This window comes from Primulina tabacum, chromosome 18 (genome assembly GCF_025594145.1).
Source record: "Primulina tabacum isolate GXHZ01 chromosome 18, ASM2559414v2, whole genome shotgun sequence".
Taxonomy (NCBI): domain Eukaryota; kingdom Viridiplantae; phylum Streptophyta; class Magnoliopsida; order Lamiales; family Gesneriaceae; genus Primulina; species Primulina tabacum.
This window is the reverse complement of record NC_134567.1, coordinates 15,911,084-15,936,167: the sequence shown is the minus strand read 5'-3', so window position 1 is coordinate 15,936,167 and position 25,084 is coordinate 15,911,084. Positions and strand designations below refer to the sequence as shown.

At 37.9% G+C, this 25,084-nt stretch overlaps 1 long non-coding RNA gene across 2 annotated transcripts; it reads right to left on the bottom strand.

Annotated features, from left to right (window-relative positions):
* Positions 1-14,371: 14,371 nt before the first annotated feature.
* Positions 14,372-17,017, bottom strand: LOC142533931 (uncharacterized). 2 transcript variants are annotated; one of them, XR_012816848.1, is made up of 4 exons: positions 16,633-17,017; positions 16,360-16,483; positions 16,051-16,092; positions 14,372-15,773 (listed from the first exon to the last, which is right to left on the bottom strand). It is a non-coding gene; the product is annotated as an uncharacterized LOC142533931 (long non-coding RNA). The 2 variants fall into 2 exon arrangements; XR_012816847.1 differs by having other exon boundaries at positions 14,376-16,092; positions 16,360-16,526.
* Positions 17,018-25,084: the final 8,067 nt, after the last annotated feature.

Sequence of the window (25,084 nt, the reverse complement as noted above, 5' to 3'; positions counted from 1 at the left end):
TGGAATTTTCTATTGATCTAATGCCGGGCACTGTTCCTATATCAAAAGCACCTTATCGTCTAGCACCCGCTGAAATAAAAGAATTGAAAGATCAAATTCAAGAATTGCTAGACAAGGGTTTCATTCGCCCTAGTTACTCTCCATGGGGCGCTTCGGTGTTATTTGTGAAAAAAAAATATGGTAGCATGCGTCTTTGCATCGATTATCGGGAGCTTAATCGGGTTACTGTCAAAAATAAGTATCCACTGCCAAGAATTGAAGATTTGTTTGATCAGTTGCAAGGAGCATCGATATTTTCTATGATCGATCTGCGATCGGGATACCATCAATTGAAAGTCAAAGAGTCTGATGTTCACAAGACAGCGTTTCGCACGAGATATGGGCACTATGAGTTTTTGGTCATGCCATTCGGGTTGACCAATGCGCCAACGATCTTCATGGATCTCATGAATCGCGTATTTCAGCCTTATCTGGATCAGTTTATTATTGTCTTCATTGATGATATATTGATCTATTCCAAGAGCAGAGAGGAGCATAGTCGCCATTTGAGGACAGCACTACAAGTACTACAAGACAGAAAGCTTTATGTAAAGTTCAGTAAGTGCGAGTTTTGGCTTGATAGAGTGGCATTCTTAGGCCACATCATTTCCAGTAGTGGAGTGGAAGTTGATCCAAGTAAAGTGGAAGCAGTGAAAGAGTGGCCAGTACCGGAAAGCGTCACCGAGATTCGCAGTTTCTTGGGACTAGCTGGCTATTATCGCAAGTTCATTCAGGGATTCTCATCTATAGCGGTACCCATGATCGCCTTGACAAAGAAAAATGCAAAATTTATTTGGGGACCCCAGTGTCAAGACAGTTTTGACAAGTTGAAGCAAGCCTTGATATCAGCACCAGTATTATCTGTGCCATCGAGGCAAGGGGAGTATGTTCTTTATACCGACGCCTCTAAACTTGGTTTGGGCGCAGTTCTTATGCAAAACGACCGAGTTATCGCCTATGCGTCAAGACAGTTGAAAATTCATGAAAAGAACTACCCTACTCATGATCTTGAGCTTGCAGAAGTGGTATTCGCACTAAAAATTTGGAGACATTACCTTTATGGGGAGAAGTGCAAAATATTCACCGATCATAAAAGTCTGAAATACTTCTTCACCCAAAAGGAGTTGAATATGAGGCAGCGCAGATGGCTTGAATTAGTGAAGGACTATGATTGTGACATTAGCTACCACCCGGGAAAAGCTAACGTAGTGGCAGATGCGTTGAGTAGAAAAGCAGCCGTTATCACTCATTTATCACTCCAAAGACCATTGCACTCCGAGATACAGCGGTTTGAGCTTGCAGTGTATGCTAGGGGCGAGGCCCCTAATCTTGCCACATTATCAGTCCAGTCGACATTGAGAGATAAAATCTGAGATGGACAGTCTACTGATGAGCAGTTACAAAAGTGGAGAGCAAGAGATGAAGCCAAGGGCCGAAATTTATATTCAGTGGTGGATGGTTTAGTCCGTTATCGAGACCGTCTATTGGTTCCTAGTGACGATTCTTTGAGAGATATTATTATGAAGAAAGCCCATGACACACCATATTCCATTCATCCGGGCAGTACAAAGATGTATAGAGATTTGCAGTTGTTATATAAGTGGCCAGGCATGAAGAGAGACATTTTGAGTTACGTATCCGAGTGTTTGACTTGTTAGCAAGTCAAAGCGGAGCATCAAAGACCAGCGGGAAAATTGAAGCCACTCCCTATTCCCGAGTGTAAATGGGAAAATATCACCATGGACTTTGTTGTGGGATTGCCTAAGACTGTTAAGGGATTGAATTCCATTTGGGTGATAGTTGATCGTCTTACGAAATCAACGCATTTTCTACCTATTAAGACGACATTCACCATGGTTCAGTATGCAGAGTTATATATTCGGGAGATAGTTCGTCTGCACGGGATACCAGTGTCTATTGTTTCTGACAGAGACCCGCGATTTACTTCATCTTTTTGGAAGAGTTTGCATGCAGCGATGGGGACCAAATTATTATTCAGTACAGCATTCCATCCTCAAATCGATGGTCGGTCAGAAAGAGTTATACAGATTTTGGAAGATCTACTGCGAGCATGCGTTATTGATTTCCAAGGCAGTTGGGAACCAAAGTTACCTCTAGTGGAGTTCACCTACAATAACAGTTTCCGATCATCAATCGGGATGGCTCCTTTTGAGGCTCTCATTGGAAGGAAGTGTAGATCTCTTATTCATTGGGACGAGGTTGGGGAAAGAAGAGATAATGGTCCAGATGTGATTGAAGACACAGCAGAGCTTGTAGTCAAAATTCGTGATAGAATGAAGACTGCACAAAGCCGACAAAAGAGTTATGCGGACAAGAGGCGAAGGGACTTAGAGTTTGCAGTGGGCGACCATGTATTTGTGAAAATAGCACCTATGAAGGGTGTGATGCGCTTTGGCAAGAAAGGCAAGCTTAGTCCAAGATTTATAGGCCCGTTCGAGATTTTGGAAAGGGTTGGGACACTAGCTTATAGAGTGGCATTGCCACCCGCACTTTCTGAAGTTCACAATGTGTTCCACATTTCGATGCTGCGAAAGTACATGTCTAATCCGTCACATATGCTTAATTATGAACCTCTCCAACTAACTCCAAATATGACATATGAAGAAAGACCTGTCCAGATTTTGGCAAGACAAGAAAGACGATTGCGAAACAAAGTCATTCCAATGGTCAAGGTCAAATGGCTGAATCACTCGGAAGAGGAATCTACTTGGGAAACCGAGAGAGACTTGAAGAGTCGTTATCCAGATCTATTCGGTAAGTTCTAAATTTCGACGACGAAATTCTGTTTAAGGGGGGGAGGATTTGTAAAGTCCAAAATTAAGACAACGTAATCCAACTACATGCGAATCTAGGAAATTATGAAAATTGAGTAATTAACCGATTTTAGTGGCTAATTAATTATGTGACATACTTGTTTATAAGCTAAATTAGATTTTTATTGTCATCATGCATAAAATTGTATTGTTAGGAATATTCATGGGACGATCGAGGAACGGGGACCGAGGGCTGGAAAAAATGCAAAATGTTTTTAAATGATTAGTTTGTTATTATTTAAAATATGGTCGATGCTTTTTAGTATTTTTGAAAATAAGGGTTTTGAGGTGATTTTATATGCCGGGAACGAAATTTTTATCGGCGTTGGATTTTCAACTAAAATATGAGCATTTAAGCAGTCCGGCTATTTAATTCAGGAACTTATTTTTATCAAAACCATTTTTATGATTTATTTAAATCCTAATTAACACTAGTGGGCTTAGTTAGGGGCTTAATAGGCCTGATGTCTACCTAATTGATTAATAGGTATTTAAAACCCACTAAAAACCCTAGGCTTGGCACAAAAACTCACGCCTCTCAAGTCTACCAAATCAGAAAACACTCCCTCGGCATAGCAAACTCACGGCACACTTGCACGGCTTAGGGAAGCAGCTTTTTCTTCGAAGGTTTAAGGGAAGCTAGCCTTCGTTCCTTCCGTTCTTCGTCGTCTTCGGTTTTTCGTGCGTATATAACGCAAAGGCATGCCTAATCTTCCTTTTCTCATCCATCATATCATATTATGATTTGTATTAGTGCATGCATAAAGAAACATGAAATATTTTCAGGAATTTTCGTAATATGGCATTTATGCATGAAGTATGATGGCTTTTGATTCAAATAATTTGTTCTTTGCATGTTAAGGGGCTGCCATGATGCTATAATATGTTTAAGCAAAGTTTTCAATTAAATCGAAGCCCCACACACGCACTCAGGATCAGCAGAAACCAAAAGAAACAAGAAAACTAAAGTCTGTAGGTTGCTGTCATGGGTTATGGGATCGGTTTCCATGAGGGAAGGCTGGGCTCGGCCTGGGCTGGGGCCAGGGCTCGGCCAGGAATTTTTCAGGGTCTAGGGAGAGTCCTAGCCAAGCTAGGACCCAAGATCGAAAGGGAGGAAGGAGTCCTTGCACGCAAGGACTCCTACTCGAGAAGTGACAATAAGGGGTGCAGGCTTTGGGTGGCTTGCAGGGTTTAAGGTCTCGGTCCAGGGCTCAGGGGCTGGGTTAGGACGAGGCTTTGGAGTCTTATGAAGACGCGAGGGCAAGTGGTTCGGGGCCTGGGCTCAACGGCTAGGCCCTGGAAGCAAAAAAAAAAAAAAGAGTCCTACCACCTATAGAATTCTCGGCCAGCATAGGGTCATTTAGGAGGTTCTCGTTTTTATGGTTTGGGTCAATAGTCTTGGTGAACTTAGGGTCCAGGAGGTTAATTTAGGATGTTGGGCAAGTTTTGGGCCAGCATGGTTTGGGGGTAACTCGTGAAAATCGAAAGTTGGCTCGGGGTCGAAGTTTAGGTGTCAAATATGGTTTTAAAAAGAAGAAAATTGGAAAACGGCTCACTGGGGATCGAGTCATGATCCATAAGGGCTAAAATAATATAAAAAGACTAAATTTATAATTTAGAAATTTTATATTAAATTTTAGTATTTTTCGGGATTAAAACACCGTTCAAACGATTAAGAAAAGATAATTGAAAAAGTCTAAGTTTTAAGCCAAATAAAATTACGAAAAAATTCATGTAGGCTTAAATAATTATTTGGGACATGTTAGAGTCATGAATCAAGAAAATAGTAAAAAACAAAAAATGTCGAGTCCAGGGGTAAAACGGTCTTTTTACACCGGGAAATTAGTAAAGGTCATGGCAGTGCCCTAAATGCTGTTTTTATGATAATATGATTATTTTTAAATGTTTATGAAATTTTCATGATTTATTTATGATTTATTTTAAATGTCCAAGAAATTTTATGATTAAAAGTTGACATTTAAAATACATGGTGCATGCTTGGTTTCAAAAGAAAATATATTTATGCACGATTTTATAAAGTGATGAAAGCATGGAAACATTGATGAAAGTGAAGTAATTGTGACTATGAGAATATGAGGATATGAGGATACGATTGAGGATAGGCCAAGGCTCAGTTGACGATCTTGTGTTGTTGATGTCCCCGCCGCCCAGTACTGTGATTTCATGTAGATGGTACCATCGACTTTTGAGGATTGAGGAAAGTCACAATTAACGATCTGAATTCAATAAAGGAAAAAGACAATGTTTATGATCATGAAAAAGGTTATGTCATGTTATAATTGAGGAAAAGGTAGAGGTGAGGTTCATGTTATGCATATCAAGAAAACGTTATTTTACGTAAAAGTATTTTCACTGTTGCATGTGGTTTTATATGTATTATTTGTTACAAAGATTTGGTGTGTTGAGTCTTTAGACTCACTAGGTGTGATGGATGCAGGTGAGGTTGAGGGAGGTCTTGACGCATGAGATGACTGGACTGATGGTGCACACAACCCGAGGACCAGCGCTACATTTTCCGCATTATGCTTTATGATTTAAGTTAAGGATTTTTAAGATTATTCATTTAGTGCTTTTGAGAGATTTTTGAGAGGTTTGGTATGGGCTTTACTTTTCAAATTATTGCTGTTTAGGTTTGGTAAAACAGTAGACGATTTTACTTTACGACTATTTCACTCGAATTGTTTTAAATGCTAGTTGGTTGAGGTTTTATTTTAAAGTGCCAAATATTTTATAAAAATATTTTAATGTATCATTTATGTTGGCCGAAATATTTGAAAAAAAAAATTCTAGCACTTTTAAAGCAAAAAGGGCAGACATTTCATTTCGGGCCATTATAGTATGAGTAGTAGCTCGTGTAGGAGGAGAAGACATTAAAGCTAAATAATATTTAAATCTGTGTAAATATTTAGAAGAAAAATATTAAATATTAGTCTCGACATGTTTAAGTTCCAATAATTCAAGAAATGCATTAACAGATTCGTGAATAACATGAATATACCAGCATTACATCGATATATATTGAAGAAAGTTGATGGTAGAAGATGGTAACATGTTTTAATTGGATAAACTATTGTGGAAACATGAATAAGATTTGTGCCAACTGGTGCTAACATTGCATAACATAAAAAACCATTATTATATAACGGGAAACCTTGAACAACATCAATAAATAAAATAGATATTATACCGAAATGAATCGAATTGCAAGGAAGCCTTAAATCTAAGCTTCTTTTGCAAACCATTTGAATTATAACCCATAAACCAAAACAAAATTAATAACAATAAAGGAAATTAAAAAGTGAGTAGATAACCATTACTTTTTAGGGCCGGCGCATAATTTTTTTCTCTCCTGCGATTCGTTTACGATGGTTTATGAATACAAAATAGAACAATTACATGTTTTTAGTTTCAACTGATAATTTTAATCAAAGAATAGGTGGAAAGGAAAGACCGTGTGAATTGTGGAAAATAGGAAACAAATTTAAGAGAATTTTCGATAAATCAAACCTTATGCTTTGTTGCCGAAATCTGAGAGTAGAACGTGTCCCTTGCTCATTGTTTTGTCCGAATTATGTATTTGCTCTTATATCTGAGAGAAGTTTTGGAACAGGGAAAAGATTTTTGTAGCATTCTGAACTTTAATAAAATACTAGAGATATAATGATTTTTTTAAACATATGAAAATTTTAAAAACAAAGTCAAATTGGTAAACATGAATACAAAATTTTAAAAATCATAGAATCAATACAATATACAAAAATTAATGAAAATTTATGCAATGATTAAACATAAATGTGGGGACCCGTACGCTAATTCATGTCTTAATCATTATTAATGTCAAATATAACAATTAAGAAAAGTAGGAAATTTTTTTTTCTTTTTAAATTATAAATGCGGAAACGTAACAGTAATCTATCTGATATATATGTCAAAGTCAAAGTACAATCATGTACTACATGTCTCTATCTCAACTAGGTTCAACGACTATATATCCAGTGCTGAATCCTATTCTGCTTCTGGGCCCGGATCTCCACGCTAACTAAAATCTCTCATCCTCTTCCTGATCCTGATCCTGTCCCACCTGTTGTCATGCACACATACAAACAAGACAACAGCCGGATAACTCCGGTGAGAATTACATTCCCAGTATAAATCATGTATACATGCATTTCATATAAACAGATATAACAGCATGAAACAAATATTCATAACATGTATCAAATTCAGAAACATGAATCAACACAAACTCTGAATCACACTCTGTGACTCTTAAACTCTGACTCGACTCATCCTAATCTAGGGATCCCGATCTGAATAAGAACGTAACAATCTCTCACCTACTCCCTCGGTCGTGGTGACGGTACGTTCTTATTACGGACTTTGGTCCTAGCTATACCGAATATCGGAAATAGAAGTCGCTCTTCTTCTAAGTCACATCGATATGACCAAACGTCCGGTGTCTTGGCGGTTCTGTCCAAGACTAGGCGGATCTGCCCTGGCGTATCTTGCCGAACCTCTGTGACAATGTGCAATGGCCCAGCGACTATTCTATCACTATCAGGCCCCTCTGTCACGAGATCAATCGCCTACGACTAGGCGCTCAGCCTATGACTCAATACATAAATCAATAGACCAAAGATAACAATCACATCAATTGCAAATATCAATGCAATAAGATGAAGTATGTGATTTTGGGAAACACCAGTCAAATCTAACTCGAGTTGTGCAATCCAGCATCAACATCAATTTATACCTTTCGTTTCGTTCTGTCGATCTGACTTTGTCGACGTCTCGAACTCCCTGCCTATCAAATCAATCTGTCAATAACAATATCGAATACACTGTATCAATGTATAACTCAATTAAAGAGCTGTTTGATCAATACTCAAATCAAATATAATCTTATCCATATCAATGATATCATGATACAATCTCAATCAATACTGAATCTGATCAAAATCAATATACTGATGTTTCGACGGCATAACAATACAGTCTCGGTAACCCCGTCCCATCTCAACATCACAATATAATACCACAACTCATAATCTATATTAATACGAATCATAATCTTCAATAATCACAGATAACAATCGCAAATCTGTATAATCCTGATCATATCAACTCTAAAAATCATAACAATTATATAATCAGTCCGTTCTTCGATCTGACTTCAATTATATACTGATCAGTATACCCAGAACCCATAATATCAGTTAAATCACAATTCCCCCAATATCATAATCTCAAACGGTATCAGAATTCAATAAAACTTACGTCCTATTGTAGCTGTCGTCGTTAGGAAATCGGTACTGTACTCGGATTCAAAATCGAACGGACGGATTGAAATATAAAGGCGTAAGGATTTTCAGCCGTTTCTCTCTTCCCTTTCCTCGTTTCATATGTTGGAAATGAAGTATATATGTATATATATATCCTAAGTTGCATGTTTATGAAACGTGTCTACTTTTCACAACTTTCAGGTGGCGCTCGGGCAGTCATAAAGTAACGCTCGGGCGCCGAACACTCTGTTCGGTTACTCGGCTTGTTAAACACTAGCCCTCGGGCGGTCAAAAACTACCGCTCGGGACGCCAGACTTTCTGTCCAAGCCCTCATATTCTCATCCCCTGGCGCTCGGGTGGTCAAAAACTACCGCACGGACGCCAGATGTTCTGTCCGAAGGGCAGACTTATGGTGCATTGGCGCTCGGCTTCTCCTCTCGCATCTTCCTTTGCTCTTGAAATCTCAATTATGTTAATTAATCAATATCTGATTACAGTGATAAATTCTCGAGCCTTACATTTCTCCCCCCCTAAGATACGGTTTCGTCCTCGAAATCACAGGCAATCAACTCCGATATCAAATCAGATACCAAGGGAGGTATATACAGAAGCCAACAGAAAACTCACCTCAATAAAACAATTCTGGAATCTTTATCTCATCTCAGATTCTGTCTTCAAAATATCTTCCTTGATGCTCTAACTATTCCCTTGAATTTTCAACAACGGAATAGTCTTTATTCGGAAGTATCTTTCTTCTATTGATTCCGATTCTCATCAATCAACAGCTCCTAACAAATCAACATCGTCATCTGCCATCAATTCTGTTTAGGCTAAATCAATTCAATATTCAATATTCAATCTCCTATATCAAATACCATCGGTCGTCGTCTGCCGTTGGCATATTCAGTCTGTCTATACTGAGCTGTCTTCATTTCTTCTAAATCAGCTTCACTTTTCAGTCACATCTCTAATCATATCAGATCCAATCTCAAAAACCTCAGAGCTATCATTCAAATACAGAAGGTAATCTGTACTTTTTATCGTACTAAGCTTCAAACGGTATCATTTCTATACTCGTTTGATAGCTGTTGTGGTACGAAACTCACAACATAGAAATGAATCCTGCCAACTAGTGATAAAATCAAGTACTATCGCCCTAAGCATATCCTCCAGTGCCTGGATAATCCGTTCTGACTGTCCATCAATATGTGGATGATATGCGGTACTCAGGTATAACCTCATACCTAGAGCCTGCTGCAACTCTGCTCCAAAGTGCGAAGCAGTCGAAGATCACAGTCTGAAACACTCGACTTCGGCATTCTATACAATCTGACTACTTCTCTGACATAAATTTCTGTCATCTGGTCATGTCTGTATGTCATCTTGTACAAATGAAACATAAAAATTTGGTCAATCTGTCCATCACGACCCAATCACGTCTCAACCTCGGGAGGATTTCGGTAGCTTCGTCACAAAATCCATGGAAATGTGCTCCCCTTTCCATTCAGGAATAAATAAGCTCTATAATAATTCCCCGGTTTTCTATCTTTCTGTCTTTACTTGCTGGCATTTCAGACATTTCGATACAAATTCTTTAATATCTGATTTCATCTATTTTTCTCAAAAACTGTGTTTTCAAATCTCTGTACATTTTTCTGCCATCAGGACGATTACGTAATCGACTACTGTACATTTATGAGAATATCTGTCGCTTCAAATCTTAAATATCTGGCACAACCCATCGGTTATTCACATACACTGCAGTATCACCTGCCTGATATTCTGATCGATACTTTGTTCTGACTATCGATAATCAAGTTCTGCCCATTCTGATCAACTTTCTGAACTGTTTTAATTCGCAAAAGCCGCTCTGGTTCGGACTATACAATATAAATTCTCCACTGTTTACTATCTGTTTCAAACACGGATTCATATCTGTTTCAAACACGGATTCAGAACAACAACAATATTCAATCAGATTCAAACATCACTCACCGATACTGATCTGCTAAGCTCATAGAACGGTAATTTCTGACAATATTATCAGTCTCAGCCAACTGATCACAACTTCAACTGTGCTAAAGATCAACCGATATACTATCTTCGGATCTAACGTGTTCCGAATAAAATCTGTCTCGGCCAAGATTCACATTTCAACAGTTTCTGTATACAACATTTCAATTCTCAGAATATGCAATACAATTTTCAAATGTTCAATCTAATCAGTCATATGCTTCAAATATCTCAGGATATCATAGATAAAATGAGCATAAAATCATTAGAATACTTCTGAACACACGGTTCATCAACCCACAAACATAGCTGAAGCATCCCAAATAGAAATACTCAATCAAATGTAACTCTCGACTAGAAATCTTCTAACTGGTCTTTCAAGTCTTTCAATTCAATCGGTATCATTCTGTATGGTGTTCAAGAAATAAGAACAGTACCTTGTATTCATTCAATTCTGGAATCTATCTTTCTGACTGGAATCAATTCTGACATCTCATCTAAGCACACATCAGCAATTTCATATACCACTGGCAATTCAGCCCATGGTAGGCTTGATCTCAGTATGTCAACTGAATACATAAGGAATCCTTCCGTTCCTTTCTGTAATAATCAAGTCATCAACATCGTCTATATCAAATGAATTCTAAATCTAGAATTCTTACCGTAACTTCCGTTCATCAATCATATCTATCTGAATCTTTCAATCTTCTGGAAAAAAATCAACGGTAGTTTTGTACTTGGTCAACATATCAGTACTGATAATAAAAACGAAATCGGACAACCCAAGTACAATATAATCTATTTCAATCTCATATCTGTCATACTGTAGCATACAAGATCTAACAGATGTCACTGATACAAGACCCCTCCCCAACGGAAAAGAGATCAATACTACAGCATATACTAACTCAATAGACAACGCATATATCAATGTAATTCATTTAAGAATAATCGGATGGAATGCATTAGTATTTATCAATACATATGCAAAATAACCATACAGGAAACAATTACCTGCCACTACCTCGTCAGGTGTACCCTGGCCTTGGTTGTGATTGAGGAGTCGTCGGTGGTTGGGAGGAGTGAACAACCGGTGATTGTCTATCAGACGGTCCACTAATCCAGATGGTTTTGCTCCCTGAGATCTTCGGGAACATCTCATTGGACATACCCTAGCAAAATGTCCTGGCTGACAACAGACGTTGCAACTACCAAATACTCTTCGGCATTGCTCTGTGGAATGTCTTCCTCCACAAGTGCTGCAATAAACTCCTGTATAACTCTAGCTAGAACCACTCCCTAACTTCTTAAATTTTTTCTTGTGAGCTTTCAAGAAATCTTTCTTTCCACCCCTGTTACTACCAATCTCAAATCCGAGAGGTGGTTGCTGTTGTCTCGATGCTGGAGGCACAAACAAAGCTCCTTTCTGTCTCATCAGACTGGCTTCGACTCTCTTGGCTCTACTCAGAGCATCAACAAAATTATAGGGTCGGCCTGTGTTTACTAATGTCAATATCTCAGAATTCAATCCTTTAACAAACTGATCAGTCACAACTTCATCATTCTCAGCCACGTTAGGAACAAAACGTAGCAAGGTATAAAATTGCGCAACATATTCTTCAATGTTTAGCTGACCCTGTTTCAAATTTTTAAATTCTGCCCTCTTATCTTCTCGGTACGAAACTGGGAAAAACCTTCGATAAAATTCCACTTTGAAGATTTCCCAAGTAATCACTGTACCACGCTGTTCTAAGACTTCTTTGGTTGTAATCCACCAGCTCTTTGCGATCTCCTGTAACTGATGCCCAATTAGCTTAACTCTGCATTCATCCGAGTACTCAAGTGAATCAAACAATATTTCTATATCATCTATCCAGCTCTCACAATCAATAGTCATCTCAGTATTCCTCAGAATCGGCGGTGTCAATGACTGAAACCTCTTCAACTGTATTTCCATCAGAGTTTCTGATACATCCATCCGACTAGTCGAAATACTACCCGGTTCTGGGATTCTTCGAGGAGGAATATCTGATTACCAAAATAATTAGTAACCAAATACAACAAACCTATTTCAGTCCTCCTCTGATCATCTTACTGCTGATCAAGAATCGTTCTGATTCATTCTCATATAATACATATTCCCAAACAAATCAAATAAACCGGTAAACATGTATTAAAGCAGTAAATCATGCTAGCATTCAAAAGCAAGGAAAGAAGATTCATTCTACCCCGCTCACTAGCTTCTATCTCAGTCTCAAGAACCTACAGTTCTAGACCTATTGCCCTGATACCACCTGCTGTGGGGACCCGGACGCTAATTCATGTCTTAATCATTATTAATGTCAAATATAACAATTAAGAAAAGTGGGACAAATTTTTTTTTCTTTTTAAATTATAAATGCGGAAACGTAACAGTAATCTATCTGATATACATGTCAAAGTCAAAGTACAATAATGTACTACAAGTCTCTATCTCAACTAGGTTCAACGACTATATATCCAGTGCTGAATCCTATTCTGCTTCTGGGCCCGGATCTCCATGCTAACTAAAATCTCTCATCCTCTTCCTGATCCTGATCATGTCCCACCTGTTGTCATGCACACATACAAACAAGACAACAGCCGGATAACTCCGGTGAGAATTACATTCCCAGTATAAATCATGTATACATGCATTTCATATAAACAGATATAACAGCATGAAACAAATATTCATAACATGTATCAAAATCAGAAACATGAATCAACACAAACTCTGAATCACACTCTGTGACTCTTAAACTCTGACTCGACTCATCCTAATCTAGGGATCCCGATCTGAATAAGAACGTAACAATCTCTCACCTACTCCCTCGGTCGTGGTGACGGTACGTTCTTATTACGGACTTTGGTCCTAGCAATACCGAATATCGGAAATAGAAGTCGCTCTTCTTCTAAGTCACATCGATATGACCAAACGTCCGGTGTCTTGGCGGTTCTGTCCAAGACTAGGCGGATCTGCCCTGGCGTATCTTGCCGAACCTCTGTGACAATGTGCAATGGCCCAGCGACTATTCTATCACTATCAGGCCCCTCTGTCACGAGATCAATCGCCTACGACTAGGCGCTCAGCCTATGACTCAATACATAAATCAATAGACCAAAGATAACAATCACATCAATTGCAAATATCAATGCAATAAGATGAAGTATGTGATTTTGGGAAACACCAGTCAAATCTAACTCGAGTTGTGCAATCCCGCATCAACATCAATTTATACCTTTCGTTTCGTTCTGTCGATCTGACTATGTCGACGTCTCGAACTCCCTGCCTATCAAATCAATCTGTCAATAACAATATCGAATACACTGTATCAATGTATAACTCAATTAAAGAGCTGTTCTGATCAATACTCAAATCAAATATAACTGATCCATATCAATGATATCATGATACAATCTCAATCAATACTGAATCTGATCAAAATCAATATACTGATGTTTCGACGGCATAACAATACAGTCTCGGTAACCCCGTCCATCTCAACATCACAGATATAATACCACAACTCATAATCTATATTAATACGAATCATAATCTTCAATAATCACATATAACAATCGCAAATCTGTATAATCCTGATCATATCAACTCTAAAAATCATAACAATTATATAATCAGTCTGTTCTTCGATCTGACTTCAATTATAGACTGATCAGTATACTCAGAACCCATAATATCAGTTAAATCACAATTCTCCCAATATTATAATCTCAAACGATATCAGAATTCAATAAAACTTACGTCCTGTTGTAGCTGTCGTCGTTAGGAACTCGGTACTGTATTCGGATTCAAATCAAACGGACGGATTGAAATATAAAGGCGTAAGGATTTTCAGCCGTTTTTCTCTTCTCTTTCCTCGTTTCATATGTTGGAAATGAAGTATATATGTATATATATATCCTAAGTTGCATGTTTATGAAACGTGTCTACTTTTCACAACTTTCTGGTGGCGCTCGGGCGGTCATAAAGTACTGCTCCAGCACCAGACTTTCTGTCCAAGCCCTCATATTCTCATCCCCTGGCGCTCGGGCGGTCAAAAACTACCGCTCGAGCGCCAGATGTTCTGTCCGAATGGTAGACTTATGGTGCATTGGCGCTCGGCTTCTCCTCTCGCATCTTCCTTTGCTCTTGAAATCTCAATTATGTAAATTAATCAATATCTGATTACAATGATAAATTCTCGGGCCTTACAATAAATGAAGGATATAGATGAAGAAAGTTGGTATCAGAAGATGATAACATGTTTTAATTGGATAAACTATTATGGAAATATGATGATTTGAGGTGAGAGGTTAGTCTCATACAAACCATACTTATTTTTTAGTCAAAATACATATTTTGTGTTTTTAAAATCCAAAATACAATAAGTTTCAAATATTATATCATTATAATACTATATATAATTTTGGTGAACATAATTTTAGTATTTTGTTACCTCAAATATTTAATTTAAAATTTAAAAAGTTTATTGTATAAAAAAATATCTTAAATTTAAAATTTGTGTTACCAAGTGTTTGTCATCAAAATAAAAAAAAAACATTTATTTAAAATATATTTATGAAACCACGCTAAAACAATAATAATTTTATGAAAATAATTCTAAAATAATAATAATATATTTTAAAGAACCCATAGGCCCACTAATGCTGAAGGCTGGTTTTTGGCTTCCTACTTTTAATCTTCATGAGACAACTAAGAGGTTAATATTTGACCATCCTACTATGTCCTCGTTAGAACTCAAATATAACATTATTATTCACAAAGAGTAGATATCAAACTTTGTGGCCTTAGGAACAAAACTCAGGCTTCAGATTGAACAACTTGAAGGCTCTACCACCTCGAGCCTTAAATTCGAACGGGTGATATAGCAACCATGGGCATATAGATCTGTCTCAGCACCACTGTTTATGTTTGAAATGAATTATCACTGATCTTAGATTAGTTAGCCACAATTAATGGATTTTTATTCATCATATAAAGAATGTTTGTTATTAAATTTGTTTGCTGTAAAAAAGACATATTTAAGCGACTGGTGAAATGTGCAAGAGAACAAATTTTAATAAATGCAATATAATTTCTTAACCACAACTTTTTTAAAACATTAAAATTTATAATTTTAAATGGATCACTCCCTTGAGACACACTGGACGCTCTAACCATGTATATTCCATGAGAAAAATTGGGTGATGGATTTTAAACATTAAAAGCTGAACCACTTAAAGCACCACCACTAAAGCCTACATTTGCAACATTGGTATTTGAATGAGTCTTGAAAATAGGTTGGGCGTGTAATATAGGAGTTTTTGCTGTGGATGAACTCCCCATTGGTGTATGAACATTAGAAGTATGCCCTTAATTACCTGACCCACTAATCCCACCTCTACCATGATTGAAATAGTATGGAGCTGACCCAGGTAATGTCATACCTTCTCTAACTTCTATACAATAAGTCGGTAAAAAGAACACTAAAGAATCGGTTTTTTTAGATGATTTCACCTTGAAAACATTTACCTTGCAACTTTTCAGTCTTAACCTGCAATCTGAAACAGACCGACAAAAAGTTGAGGGAAAAAACTTTAACAAAAAAACCCAGGAAAAGCAGGAAACTGAAAATATTGAAGGTTGTATTTCGAACGATTTTTCAACATGGATTTTCCAATAATCATACGAAAAAAGGAAAAGAAAATGAAAGCTCAAGCTCTATCACTCACATATAACAAAAATTAAAGAAAGACTGAAAGTTTGAATCATTTGACAAAATTAATCTCAATGGAACCCCATCATCAAAAGCTCATGCTCAGAAATGCAGAAACTTACTTCATAATCACTCAAACTTGTTACTCTGCCTTACTCAACCCCCTCAAACAGAAAGCAAATGAAACCGAAAGTTACTACTAAATTTTTTATTTGGTTTGTTGCATAAAAAACAACCACAACTCCAAAAAAAAGGATATGTGTCGCAAATCTCATTATTGACAAATCAGATACACGTTAAATAATCACAGTGCAAATATAAAAACGAACACATTCCAAAGTTCAGAAGAAGATAGTAGCAGATCTACAGCGCATAAGTTTAAAAAACAGCGCTAAATTCAACTGCAAAACGATTAGTTTCCAAACGCTTACCTAGCAAAACAATCTCCAAGACGAACGGAGATGCGCGCCTTTCCCACGCGGCAGCCATAACTTTGGAACTCAACAATCAACGATGCAAATCTCTCTCTGTCTCTCTATTTAGTGACTTTTGTATCTGAAATATACACAATGGACGAACCCGTCACGGGTGATGACATCTCGGGCGTGGGATAAATAAATTAGATTGACGTAAAAGATTACGTCTTCAATTGATGGATCGAGACAATCTCCAAAAATTGCAAAAGAACGCTGTTGTGTACTTACCAGAGGATCCTTATGATTTCTTGGCCGGAAAATTGAATTTCAATCGGCAGACAGGTGGGTGGAGATCAAATGCAATGGATGTGGTGTTCGGATCGTGGAGGCCTCAACCGAATATATGTTGGAGGAGATCGTGGATTTGGTCCATCCCAATCCAGCAAATATCGAGAGAAAAGATTTGTGAGGATCCAAGAGAGAAGATTTGTGAGGGTAAATCAACCATCTGAGAGAATCGTGCAGAGTAGGTGGTTTGTTGGAGATGTGGAGTTATTTAGAGAGAGAAATATTTTTGAAGTGAAGCAAAAGGATAAGAGGGCAAAAGGGTCAATAAAAACTTGGTGTCCGCAGTGGCAGTTTGTATGTGCAGTCTCAGCTTTAATAAAATAGTAGAGATAAACACATATATATCAACATGATCACAAGATAAATTTTTCGTCCACGGTTTTCTCAATTCATTCTATATACGAATACACACTTTCATTGTTATACATACAGACATAGACAGCATAAAACTTACTTCAAACCTTAATGTAACATCAACTAAAACACATGTTGGAACATTTCATTTTCGCAATCTTGATTTTGATGATAACAAAACTTGTTATTTTGTTTCTAATGATCTTACCTAAGTGCGCTGGAAGCTGGAACTGATCAGGCTTCGAACTGATCAGTTAAATGAGCCAAACTGAAACTATCGAGATGCAATCTAAAAACACCAACTGATCAACCAAATTGAATCAGCTCAACTGATTTATCAAAGGACAGTTCAACTTGATCGTCCAGCTGATAGGTGGTTCGGCAGAAGATCTTCAGAAGCCCTGTTATCTGATGAAGAATTCAGCTGACCAGTTCAACTGAAAGTGCGAATTGAGTTCAACTGATGAGTCAACTGATTTCACCAGCCCAACTAAAAATCAGTATAGATAACCAGTTAGGAGCATCAGTTAGAAATCAATCAATTGCAGAACAAGACAAGCTAATCTAAATAGATTCCAGCTACACACAAAGATACAAAAGCATCTGTACGATCAAAGGTATAATAATGGACGTTGCAGCAAAGATTAAAGCCGAGAGATTCCTGGAGGCTTTTCAGAAAAGTCGAGAAACATATATCAAGGAACACATTCAAACTGCAACGATCACATGTGATGAGTCTTTGTGTACGGTTTCATTGCCTCTATAAATACAAGCTCAATACTATCGGCAAAGACATGAACATACAAGAGTGTGTCAAGATACAAAGAAAAAAAGCACGCTTATTTGCTTATCAGCTTTCAAGAAGTAATCAGCCCAGAGGGAATACTCAAGTCATATCAGATTAGTTTAGAAGCTTACTTCCCTCAGTGTGTGAGAACACCTTCGTGGTCCATTCCTTGTTCAGTTCTCACACACTCACACATCACCACTCAAATAAAGTCTTGCACAAAGATATTAAACTTTTGTATGTAGTATTAGACACACAGACGTTAAACAAGTGTTGACTGGAAGGTGCTGCCTTCATTCGAGGCTAGGAGTTAAGATTACGCAGTAGTATAAGTCCTCAGCTGAGTGGGTTTGTACAAGGTGTTGTATAGATCAAAGTCTTCTATTGGATCCTACCCGAGGTGGTAGAAGGGGTGACGTAGGAGCAGTTGAAGTCTCCGAATATCCATAAACATATCTTTTGTACTTAACTGATTGACTGTTATTTTCAAACTTATTTGATCAGTTCGAGGTGTTATCAGTTCAGTTCTTACCATAACTGAACTGATACATCCGAGAACTGACCCTATGCTTTTTAAGTTATTCAGTTTACATAAGTTAAAATGCTTTCAAAGATAACAGCTTTCTTCGCGAAGGATTACTTCGAGTTACTTCCACTTGGTATTAATACCAAACTCGATTTAATTTATAAGTGTTAAAATTCTTAGAACACAAGCTATTGCAGCTCTTGGAGAATATTTTGTTTGAAGCACCTCAAGGTGCCCAGCAAACGATCCCTTCAATACATATATGCGGAAGCCATGACGATAGCATGTTTAGGTTTTTGTCAGGGTAAGATACTTTACAGGAATCCATAGGTTAACTCACATTCTATTTCACTTCATTACATGATCCCGTAATACATGAGCTATCTGAGTTTATAAAGCTCAATAAGTTGGCACTTATACGTATCAATATGCATAGAAATAACATACGTATCAAAGTCGTGATCGACAATGAATTCTTAAATCATTTCCTATCGTAAATTCAAGCATAACATGTAAAAAATTTCCTTTTGTACTTGAGCCCCATTAGTTGACCTTTACTACCGTGTTTGCTTTATTATATAGATACTCTTGTGATGACCATTAAAGTGCCCTGTGACAACCCCACGATCCATTAACATATATAGGCCAACAGGGTTAGTGGGCTTAAAACCACCCATGATCTCAACGAGCTCGTATATGATATAATAACTTTTTCAATACCATTTTCATGTTCATGACATAGCAAATCTCTTGAACATTCACGATCTTTCATATATAATACATAACAATGGAATATGTTGTTAGAGTAGGTGCCCGTCGAGCCAAGTGTTGGCCGAGGTTTCATGATTAAACTCTATGTATAAATAGTCTTTATTTTAATAATATTTGAATTTATCGTTTTGGCACTTCTTTATCTGTATACCCATGATAGTTGCATAGATAAAGCCCTTGAATATACAAATAATAGAAAGAATATGAGATGCTCATATGATGAGTATCATGAAACTCATATTTTTAATACTGTATATTCTAAATGGTTCCTAGTCGATTCAGCCGCCACTAAGAAGGATATAGGCCGCTCGAGTTCGAGACTAGTATCTGCGATATGAGTACCATGTTTCATTGGTAGGGGACATTGTGATGTTCGAGCATGCATATAGGTGCTCCTTGTAGAGTGCACTGAACAACCCTCCATAAAAGGACTTTCCAAGTGGTTCTCACTTATCGAGTGGAAAAGTCCTAGTTTATGGTTGTACACCTTTAGTCCTTATGACCCGGGACAACATTGAGACTCTATGTGCTAGAATTACACTTTGACTTGTTTACCGACTCTCATGGGGTCATCAGGTGGCAAGGTTGGGTGTTCTGTCGAAACATATAGGAGTCGATGCATTGTAGTCAGGGGATTCACCGCTTACCTACGGGTATGGATATCCTATGTGTTTTTCATGTATATGTAGTTTGAAATCTCTGATCAGAGTATGGTGGTAATTATGTAAAGGGTTTCATAGATTACACCATCGATGCAACTACGACATGACACATAGTATCGATTCATTGACAACTCTCGATAAACCAATGGTTGTCGAATCGGTCGGGATATATGAGTTGAAGGGACCGTACTGTTCGCTAACCATAATTGAATGGTTCTTGCAGGCACTATCATTTGATACTTAGGGAATCATGTAAGCGATGCTGCTAGGCGTTTAACATGATTGGTTGGGTACTATCAGACTTAAGTTCTGACGTTCTTGTTATCAAGGAGTTGATAAGTAAGAATGGAGCAATTTGGGTATGCTCATATAAGGACATGTTTAGTCCGAATCACATGGAGATGTGAACCCACGGCTAGTTGTGTCAATGAACCATTGAGGGCCACACAAGTACTAGCTTTCTAGATCCCGTTGAGAAGTAAATATAGTTCAATGTGTTGAACGGCTTATAAATGAGTTTATAAGCATAGAGAAAAATAGAAGTATGACTTCTATGAGAGAAATGTAACTTTTAATTTATGAATGTGTTCCTAAATTAAAAGTAGGCCAAGTGAATAATGTATTTGAAAATTGTGATTTTCATTAACATTATTATGGACTAAATTAAATTAATTCAAGTGTTGAATTAATTAAACACTAGTGGGCCTAGTAGAGTCCAAATAATCAAATTAATTCAAGTGTTGAATTAATTAAATAATATTGGGCCTTGTAGAGCCCAATTGGAATTAATTATTTAACTAGTGGGCTTGAGTAAAATCAAGTAAAGTCTAATTGGGCTCAAATATGTTTGAGACAATTAAAAAGTCCATGAGCCCTTTGTAAATGTTACAAGCCCACTAGGGTTTGCATGCTTGGGAGGTGAAGAGTTGTGAATACTTTTGAATAAAATATTGCATGGCAAGCAACTTTTGCTTTTTGCTTTTTGCAACACCAAGACACAACATTCACTCCCATTCTAGCATCTCTCTTAGCCGAAATTTTGTGGGAATTCTCTCAAAATTTTTCTCTCCATTTTGCTCTTCAATTGTTGAAGAAAAATACACACTTCTCTTTGAAAATCCTTTTGTTTTTCTAGTGCAAAACAAGAGGGGATCTTCTTAGCAAGTGGTGGGCCTAATTTTGAGCAAGTTGTGCTCAAGGAGCAAGCTTGTAGATCTTCTTGCCATTCAAGAGCTTTGTTGTTTAACAACAAAGTTGGAGCCACAATCAATCTTTTAAAGATTGATAGGTATATCTCTCAAACACCCTATGTATGACATGTGTTTGTTTTTGTATTTGTTACACAAAATGTGGGGTGGCCGAAAATTCCAAGCAAAATTTCGATTTTTAAACTTCCGTTGCGCTTCCGGTCACCGTAACCGATCCCCTTTCAAGTGGTATCCGAGCTAAGGTTACGATTTTGTGTAGCAAGATATTATATTGAGATTGATTTCTAACCGCATGAGACCAAAATTTTGCAACAAAAGAGGCCGAAAATTTTCATGTTTCGGGCAGCTTGTTGCTGCCCGTTTCGGGCAGCCCGGGCTGCCCAAGGGGCTGGCCATTTCGGGCAGCAAGGGCAGCCCGAGGGGGCTGCCCGAAGGTTCCTTTTAAAATAAAAAAAAAAATTTGTTGCCGGAATCTGGCGACGGAGTTCCGGCGACGGCGATGACGACTAGGGTTTCCAAAAGTGTCTTGGAATATCAAAGTGTCATGGGCCTTGAGTTGTTGAGCCATTGGATGACTAACATATTTGTGAATTTTAAATGGGCCAAAATGTTTTTGTGAAAAATAAGTTTTTGGGCCCTTAAGTTTAGAATTACAAAAGTTGCAAATATTTTCTCATGAAATAAATATTTTAAGTTGGACTTTAAATATTTATAGTAAATGGTGATTTACAAGAAATTCGGTTATAAATAAATTAATTTGAAAGTAGACAAAGGTGTTTGTATACTTTGTTAATTTAGTTTATAATCGTGGCTGTTAGTAATTGAATCAAGATATATAATATTGGATCAATTAATTATTGTGATAATTAATTGATGGTGTATGATAAGTGATAATGCATGAAGGATGATCAAAAGCCCAAGCCCAATTTGCTACGTGTATGCTATGATATTTTGTGTTGAATGATTGTAATAATTATCAATTTATAAAGTGGGCTTGGTTTATGGCCCGTTCCCACCCCCATGAGATGTATCCCTATTTGCCATGGATATTTATTTGTAAATATTAGTATAGTGGAAGATCAAGAATGGAAGATGGTGGCCATGATGATTATGAAGATCGAAGACATGTAAATATTGGAAGCTAATGTAATAGTTGCATTTGCATCCCTTGCATTTTCCTAGGATTGGACCTAGGCCCGTGTTTAGCTCACACGGGCCATTAGTATTGGGGCGATTGATCATCCTTGTTTGTTTACTGTTTATAATATATGCATGATATGTTATAAATAATGAGTATGTGCGTTATTATTATGATAATAACAAAGTTGCATGAATCTGACAAACATACGATCAAACATGGCGAGCTTTTAAATAAAATTAATGATGAGACATTTCAAAATTAAAAAACCCTCATTTTGAATAAGATTCAAAATTAATATCAAGCCCGAAAAGGGGAATTATAAATTTGTTTATAATTTCCATGTCTTCCATCGACAATGGGTGCATGATGAACGCTACCCGTACTCGGGGCTCGGCTCATATTATTGGGGGGGCCCTGGGTACCGGAAAGCTGTGACATCCATTGACATGGTGATGTGAACTACGTGGAACTCGCATGATTTCGGCTCATATTATTGAGGGAACTCATGGCGACCGTCCATTAAGGTTCAACATCGATGGGTAAGGCTTGACACGTAAAGATGAACGACGTCATATTATTGGGTCCTAATCAAACGTGAGACAAAAGTTTACGTAAGGGTTGCATTGTGATGCTAATTGGAAACTACCTTTTAGGAATTGTGATTGGCTGATATTATTCGGGATCATAATTCGCTAATTGGACCTTACGTACCTACTGAGGAAAAGAGTTTCCCGTTTTCACTAGAGGGTAGTGGAAATGTCAAAACAGTGGGAGCGAAAATTTATAAAGTTAAAGTCCAAAATTTATATCTTATTAAATATTTTAAAATAGTCATTAACATTTATCTGTTTTACTTTTCTGTACAAAAATTTGACAACGTCTTCAATTCGCAATCCGCTTTCTGCCATACTCGAAAAACTTGTGTTAACCGGACCTAACTATCTCACTTGGCTAAGAAATCTGAAAATCGTCCTAAACTCGGAAAAGATTGCATATACACTGACTGAGTCGCCCCCTGCTGAGTCTCCGTCTAGCTGCACTCCTGAAGAATTGCAGACCTACAAGGATTGGTGTGACCATGACTTGAAGGCTAGGTGTTATATGCAGGCTTCTTTGAACGATGAGCTGCAGAGACGTTTTGAGGATGCAAAGAATGCTGCTGACATTCATTTGCATCTCAAGGAGCTCTTTGGTGAGCAGACTCGGCCTCTTAGGCATGCTACCGTCAAGGAGCTGATCACTATGCGCATGCGAGATGGGGCCTTGGTCCATGAGCATGGCTTGAAGATGATTGGGCTCGTGGACAAGCTCGTTGGCATGGATCTGATCTTGCCTTTGGAGTTGACCACTGACGTGTTGCTCTTATCGCTGCCTAGCTCATTTGATCCTTTTGTGGTGAACTTCAACATGAACAAGATGGAGCCGACCCTTGAAGAGTTGGTGAATATGCTTGTGACCTTTGAATCTACTATCAAGAAAGAGAAGCCGGTTCTTTTTGTGGGCTCTTCATCTGGTACGAAGACCGGTCCACCTGGGAAGGGAAAGAAGCGTTCTTTCCAACGTCCCAAGAAGAGCGTGCCCTTGAAGAGGCAGACTCCAGGTCCCGTAGTGGCAGCCACACCAGTAAAGGCTGACAAGACTGTTGACATCTGTCATCAATGCAAGAAGCCTGGACATTGGAGCCGCAATTGCAGGGAATATCTTGCCCAGAAGAGTTCTGGAAACGGTATTTTCTATATCGAAGTAAACATTTCAATTAACTCTACTTCTTGGGTATTGGATACCGGCTGTGGCTCACATCTCTGTAATGATTTGCAGGTGATGGGAAGAAGTAGGAGGCTCAGGGAAGGTGAAAGCTTCTTGAGGATGGGCAATGGGGCAAGGGTTGCTGCCAAAGCTGTTGGATATGTTACTTTACTTTTGAACAATGATTTTAAGTTAATGTTAAGAGACGTTTTATTTGTACCTGAGTTGGTGAAAAACATTATTTCCATTTCTATGTTAGATAAAGATGGATTTTCTTGTTTATTTAGCAAAGGTGTTTGCAATATTTACAAGAATGAATGTTTAATTGGTACTGGAGAACTTGAAAACGATCTCTACACCTTAAAATTGAAAGATATTCCACTTAACAATGTCCAAGCTGTAACAACAACAAACAAGCGCAAAAAAGATACTCTAAATTCGGCACAATTATGGCATGCTCGATTAGGACATATTTCCCTAAGAAGGATGAACAAGTTAGTGGGAGTAGGCATGTTTGATATGTCTGATATTAATGCTCTCACGACTTATGAATCCTGTCTGAAAGGAAAGATGACCAAAATTCCCTTTAAGGGCCATGTGGAGCGAGCCAAAGGGTTATTGGATTTGATCCATACCAATGTGTGCGGTCCACTTAGCATCACCACTAAGCATGGACATGCCTACTTCATCACCTTTACTGATGACTTTTCTAGGTATGGGTATGTGTATTTGATGAAATACAAGTCTGAAGCCTTTGAAAGGTTCAAAGAATTCAGAAGTGAAGTAGAGAAGCAATTGCGACGAAGCATCAAGACACTTCGATCGGATCGAGGTGGTGAGTACTTGAGTGCCGAGTTCCAAGAGTATCTTAAGGAGAATGGGATTCTCTCGCAGTGGACTCCGCCCGCTACACCACAATTGAATGGTGTTTCGGAGCGTCGTAACCGGACTTTGATGGACATGGTTCGGTCTATGATGGGGTTCACGGAGTTGCCGCCATCCTTTGGGGATATGCGCTTGAAACAGCGGCAATGTTGTTGAACAATGTCCATACAAAGGCAGTTGATAAGACACCATATGAGATATGGAAGGGTAAACCACCCAAATATTCTTATCATAGAATATGGGGGTGCCCTGCTTATGTGAAGCAGGTAGTGGGAGATAAATTGGATAGTCGATCCATTTTATGTTACTTTG